This window comes from Prinia subflava, chromosome 1, assembly GCF_021018805.1.
Source record: "Prinia subflava isolate CZ2003 ecotype Zambia chromosome 1, Cam_Psub_1.2, whole genome shotgun sequence".
In the NCBI taxonomy this organism is placed as follows: domain Eukaryota; kingdom Metazoa; phylum Chordata; class Aves; order Passeriformes; family Cisticolidae; genus Prinia; species Prinia subflava.
Genome location: NC_086247.1, coordinates 58,525,832 through 58,532,567, shown reverse-complemented (window position 1 = coordinate 58,532,567; position 6,736 = coordinate 58,525,832).

The window sequence follows — 6,736 nt, the reverse complement described above, 5'->3', positions numbered from 1 at the left end:
TTATGCTCCACTCCCCACTGCTGGACAAATTCTAGGAACTCCTTGGACACATACCCTGGGCCATTATCAGTTTTGATTGTTTTTGGAATTCCCAACACTGCAAAGGCTTGCACTAGGTGCTGCTTGGCATGTATGGATTTTTCTCCTGCGTGGGCAGAGGCATACACTGCACCTGAATATGTGTCAATGCTCACATGAACATATTTGAGGCGACCAAAACTAGGGATGTGTGTGATGTCTGTTTGCCATACCTCACAGCTGCCCAGGCCCCTGGGGTTAACCCCCATGCCCATCGATGGCATGACCTGGAGCTGGCAGTTTGGACAGGTACCTACAATGGCTCGAGCCTGGCTCCGTGTTAGCTGGAATTGTCGGATCAGGGCTGGCACATTTTGATGGTAATGTTGGTGACTCAGTTTTGCCTGCTGGAAGACATCAGGGAGATGTGCCTTTTCAACTGGTGCAGCAAGGGAGTCTGCCTGGCGATTCCCCTCTGCGATCTCACCTGGCAAATCAGTGTGTGACCTCACATGCATCACGTAAAACGGGTGCTGTCGATGAGAAACCAAATAGATTAGCTTTGAAAGCAACCTGAAGAGATGTTCATTCTCTATTTCTTTGAGCACAGCCTGCTCCGCTCTGGACACTACTCCCGCCACATAGGCAGAGTCGGTTACCAAATTGATTGGTTCTGAGAACTTCTCAAAAGCTCTTACCACTGCGGCCAGTTCAGCCACTTGGGGGGATCCCTCCACAAACTCAACATCAGCTTCCCAATGCTGAGTCCGTGGGTTCCTCCAAGTCACGACGGACTTGTTGGAAGTACCCGATGCGTCTGTGAAGACTGTGAGAGCTTTGAGTGGTCTCCGACTCCTTTTCTCATGAGGAATGAGGTGGAATTCCTCATTGAACAACTTGTGGGACGGGGCATGGACTGATATTTGTCCCCTGTAGCTGTCCAGAGATAATTGGAGACTGGCATTGCTCTGCAGCAAATGCTCAAACATCTCTTTGGTCAATCTCTCAGGAGAGTTCTTTCCCTCCTCTGAAAGTCTGACCGGGAGGTGAATGCATGCAAAGTCACAACCTGCCAATTCACACAATCTTACCCTGGCCTTCCGAATCAGCTGTGCTATCAGCTCCTGTGGCTCTGTGATGGTCTTGGATCTTTGGTGGGAGAGGAAAACCCACTCTATTATCAACAGTGAATCTCTCTCTTCCTCGATCCACTGAAAGATCAAGCCATGCAGGTGTGGCAGTTTTCCTAGAACAATAAACTGGAAAGGCACCTTTGGCTCACACCGGTGAGCCTGTCTCTCTGACAAGGCTTTTTGTACCTTTTCGATTGCTGTCTTCGCCTCTGGGGTCAGCTCCCTGGGGGACGTCAGCTCCTTCTCCCCCTTCAATAAATTGAAGAGGGGTTCTAGATCTTGATTTGTGAGGCCTAGCCAGGGTCTTACCCAATTCAAGGACCCACACAGGGAGTGGAGATCTGCTAGAGTTTTTGGATTGCAGCCAATTTCTAAGCTCTGTGGAACTACAGTCCTTGCACTGATTTGCAAGCCCAGGTATTTCCAAGGTGGCATCCTTTGAACCTTGTCCTCCTGTAATTGAAATCCAGCAGAGGTTAAAACTTTAACCACTAGGTCAAGCGTGTGTTGGAGTATAGAGTCATTGGGGCCACACACTAGCACATCATCCATGTAGTGAAGGATGATGGCTTCTTTCCTCTGTGCGCGTATTGGAGACAGTAATGAGGCTACATATTGTTGGCATATAAAAGGACTCGATTTGAGACCCTGGGGAAGGACCCTCCAGTGATAACGCTTCATTGGGGCCTGTCTATTGACAGTGGGAACTGAGAAGGCAAACCTAGGGGCATCTTCAGGGTGCAATGGAATTTGGAAAAAACAGTCCTTGATGTCTAAGACAGCCAATTTCCAATCTCGGGGGAGCATTGTTGGAGTGGGCATCCCTGGTTGGAGGGGTCCCATGTCTTCTACTATTTTGTTAATTTCTCTTAGATCATGGAGCAACCTCCACTTATCCTTTCCCGGTTTCTTTATCACAAAGATCGGGAAATTCCAGGGGCTAGTTGTCTCCACAATGTGTCCCTGAGCCAATTGCTCTTCCATGAGTTTTTCCAGCGCCTTGAGCTTTTCTTTACTCAAAGGCCACTGTGCTACCCATCTGGGGGTGTTTTCTAACCACTTTAACTTCTGGGTAGGGCGCTCCACAGTGGCTACTTGCAAAAATCCTGGGGTGTTTTAGGAATGACCAATCGGACTCCCCACTGAGACATGGTGTCCCTCCCCCACAGTGGGGCGTTATAATCTGCTACGAAAGGACGGACATTCGCCACCTTTCCATCAGGTCCCTCAATTTGCACCACGTTTTTCGAAATCCTTGCCATTGAGATTCCTCCTATGCCCTGAAGTTTGCCTGCCACCGGCTCTAATTCCCAGTTTGAAGGCCACATGCTTTGTGGCAATACGGTGACCTGAGCTCCCGTGTCGAGTACTCCCGCCACTTGGAGGCGCTCTGATCCACAAGTAATGTTGCACATCATAGAGGGTTTAGGTTCCCCCACCACCTCTGTCCAGTAGACCTCTGGTGATTTACCGTCTGCTGTGATCTCTGCTGGAACCGGAATGGCTTGGGCAAGAATTTGCCCCGCTATCAGATAAAAGGGTGGGTGCAAACAACGAGCCAACAACATGAGGCCTATTATTTTTCCCTTTATGGTCATGGGAGCTATCTCAATTTCCAAGGGTGTGTGTGCTGTGTCCCCAATAACAAAATACTCACTGTCCAATCCCATGTGGTAAACCGTCAGGTCCTGTGAGATGTTAGACAGGTCAACTGTTATAACCATCCACTCAGTAGATCTGAAATGGAAACCTTTGGTAGTTACAAGTCTAAAACGGCCAAGTGGCTGCCAAACCTTGTTAGTTGAGCATTTAACATTTACATTTTTCTGCACCCCCACACCCCGTGACCTGCCCTCCCCCCCCCTTTTTCTTTAAGAGAGAAGCTGTTGCCAATGTGAGTCCCGCTACATTTATATCTTTGCGCGTTGTAGTATCAACCGCGGGCACGCGCTGTAAATTCAGTTTTTTTGTTTGTTGGACTTCTTCTGCTTCTGCGTCTGGGGGCAGGATCTGGCGAAGTGTCCTGGTTTCTTGCAGCGGAGGCAGATGATGCGCTGCAGCTGGTCTGGTGGCATCTGTTGCCTGCTGGGGTGTGGTCCAGCAGGGGCTGTATGCTGTGGGTGTGTTGTTCCAGGGTGTCTTTCAGTTGTGCAGAACAATTCTGCCCGTCTGGAACAAGCTTCTATCATCTGGGACAGAGTAGGTGGTGGGTCCAAGGGTAAAGTGAGGATAATTCTACGACAGGTCTCATTAGCATTTCTTTGAGCCATCTCTTTGATCAGCTCTGCCTGCACCACGGGATCTGGTATTTGGTGTTCCACCTGTGTCCTCAGACGATCAACAAACTGTAAGAAATTCTCCGTAGGAAATTGTTTAACATTGACATAACTTCCTTTCCCTTCCCTTGATGGTAGCTGATAAAACATTTTCTCTGCAACATTGCTAATCCTAAGTAAAATTTGTTTGGATAATACTCGGGTTTGTTTTTCGGGGCAAGCCCAGACACCTTCACCACAAAGATGTTCAAATGTAATATCATTATTCTCAGTGTCTTTAGCCATATTAGGGTTTTGCTGAATCTCCTGTAAAAGTGTTCTTAAAGCTCTTTTCCACATATTGTCCCACAGATCATACTCTGAGGGAGATAACAGACATCTGAATAAGTCCTTAATATCATTAGGGACCATTTCATTAGAATCAAATGTGGCTCTAAACATCCCTTTAAAGATGGGGGTGTCCCTGCCAAACTCACGTTGTACTTTGCATAGTTCTTTCTTGTCTTGGTAGGAGAGTGGCTGGTACTGCCGAGAACCCTGCCTTCTGCCTACATATGCTACTGGAGCTACAGAGAAAATGGGTTCATCTGCATTTGCCAAGGGTCTGGAAGCTGCTGCCGGACCCCCCGTGTCTGGGGGTACCGGGGTTACAGCGTTAGCAGTCCCTTGTGGGTGGGGAAGGAAAAGCGTGCTCTGTCCGTGCTGGCTGGGCAGCCCAGGCTGTCCCCCTCCCCCCGCCGTGTGGCAATCATACCCCCCGCTGTGGCCGTGCAGGGTGGGGGGGGCGGCCCTCTCCCTGCTGCCGGGGAGGCAGGAGGAGGAGCCGGCCCCCCCTGAGCCACCGCAGCAGCCGGGAGGGAGGCATGGGGAGGAGGGGTGGGGTGGGGCTGCCGGAGGCCAGCAGGGGTTGGCACAGGGGTATGGGGTGGGGGCGGGGGCAGAGGGAAGGGGTTGGGAGGGGAAGGGGTCGTGGGGGGAGGGTCGGGGCACATGGCAGCCGCCATTGTTATCAGCCACGTGGAGGGGGTCTCTAAGGGACCCTGCCGCCTCGCAGAAGTCCCGGGCCGCCCCTGCCCCCCCGCCGTGATCCTGAGGAGAGAAACTGGCTTTGTTAAAAGGATCCCGGGACAAAGGTAAACCCGGGTATAAAGGTGGATCAGAGGGGGGATTACATGGGGTAAGTTTTTGCTCCTGGCTGGGTTTGTTTAACTCTAACAGATGGTTACGAGCTTGCAAAAATATTGGGATAAATACAGAAGCGGCGTGATCATTATTTTGGACTTTATCTGTGATCACCGTACCCACGTAATCCCAAAAGGAAACAGTATCTATCTGCAGCAATTCAGCTTCAGTAAATTCCTGTTCTAACCAGCGAACAAAACGTTTTTGCAGCCTTTTGGAAATTTTAACGTTAATTAAAAGGTCCTGGAGTTGTTTTAATATACTCTTTTGAGGAGCTGACAGCTGTATGCCCATGATTCGATATTATTGAAAGCTATTAGCTCAAAATCCAGCCTCCAGCTGCTAAAGTCAGCTGTATGTAACTCCTGTGTCTCCTATAACCAGAGAGAACAGGCGGGGAAAACTCCGGGGCTGCGGTCACGCGTCCGCGCCGTTTCTCCAGCCCCGGTGGCACCGGGGGGGTCCCCGCAGCCTTGCTTGGCCGATGGGATACGTGCCCGGGCCGGGGTTTCCCCGAAAAGCAGGGCTCCTTGTGCGGAGCCGCCCCACAGGTCCGCGGGCTGCGGCAATCAGAAACGAAAGAAAAAAAAAAGAAAAAAAAATCGCCGCAGCAGGGTCCTAAAACCCACCCGCTGCTACTAGCAAAGGTAAAATTCCGCCCTCCCAGTTTGCGGTACCGATCAAACGGAGGACTTTACCTGGTCCGTGGTATCATATGCTGAGTCAGAAGCAACTGAAGGTCCTGTCTTTAGCTCACTCGTGACTGGGCAACCACAAGCTACGAGCTTATCCCTACCCACCTATAGCCACAACATGTGGCCAAAGTGCCTAGGGTAATTGAACTTCCCAAAGAGCTTTCAAGACTATGAAAGGTCTCCAGCTCCGCATGGGTTTCTAGAATTAAACCCACTTTGGGCGCCAACCGATACAATCCTGTATCCCTCCAAGGGTCTCAGCTAGCTCAGCCCTTCTCAGGCCTAGTAGGATTATATCAAGAAAGACAGGACAAGGATTCAAAAGAGGCTCTCTTACCCTTTTAGCTGCAAGTCTTTATTCCAGGTTGATGTCCCGGGAGAGAGAGAGAGAGAGAGAGCTCCCGGGGGACAGGGGTCCCTTTTTCTCAGGGTCTCTGAGGGAGGGGCTAGCTGGCACACAGCCAATGGGGTCAGAAGGGGAAGGAAGGGTCAGACTACATGACAGGAGTTCCAGGGGTCCCTGAGGGAGAAGAAACCATTTCCCCAGGGGGATGTAACACATAACAACATGCTTTATGTTTATTTATGTTGAAGTTCAGCTTTGGATCACCCAACCAGGTGACCGCTTTCAACTCCCAGGCACCTGCAGTGCACAGACCAGTGTTGGAACAGGTAGGTCCTGGCACACACAGAAGAGCCAAAGTTTTACCTTCACTACTGAGTTGGCATCACCCAAGATTTCATGGCATAACCATACTGCACTCTGCAGCTATCAGCACAATCTCTTACTGTTGATTTATTTAGGTAGTAGCTGATGGTTTAACAGTGTTTAATTAAGCTCAGCACAGTTAAAACCAGCTAAGCTTTGGCAGCTGCTGCTGTCATTGCAAATCGAATTTTGTATTGTGGACAGGGGACTCAGGGAAACAAGAGGAAAATTATGCTTCTTGCACCACCCCCTGGTACTTGGCAACAGGGAACTTCCCAACACTGCTGCCCAGTCTGAACTGTCTGTACCAGAATAACATTTTTCACATCACACACACTCAGCATATTTTTTAAACATCTCTAATGAAGCAGAGCCATATGTATGTATGTGCATATTCATACACGTACTCTAATACATACAGATATGTGTGTGCATGTTTATATATAAATATACACACGTACTTAGCTCTTAACACAATGGAGCAGAAGTGTCTTTCTGAAAGTGACTATTTAATCCCAGACAAAGAGCTTCCTGCAAGAAGATCAGACATATTAGCCCTCAATACTTTTGAACTTCTCCCACTGGAACAAGCTTAAATCCCTTTTACATATAGGGTTAAATAAGAAATTTGTTGTCACTATTTTGAACAATAAAAATGGTTGCAAGAAGCTATGTGTGTTCCTGGTGGATCTGTAAGCTCTTTGAAAACAACTTTCACATATT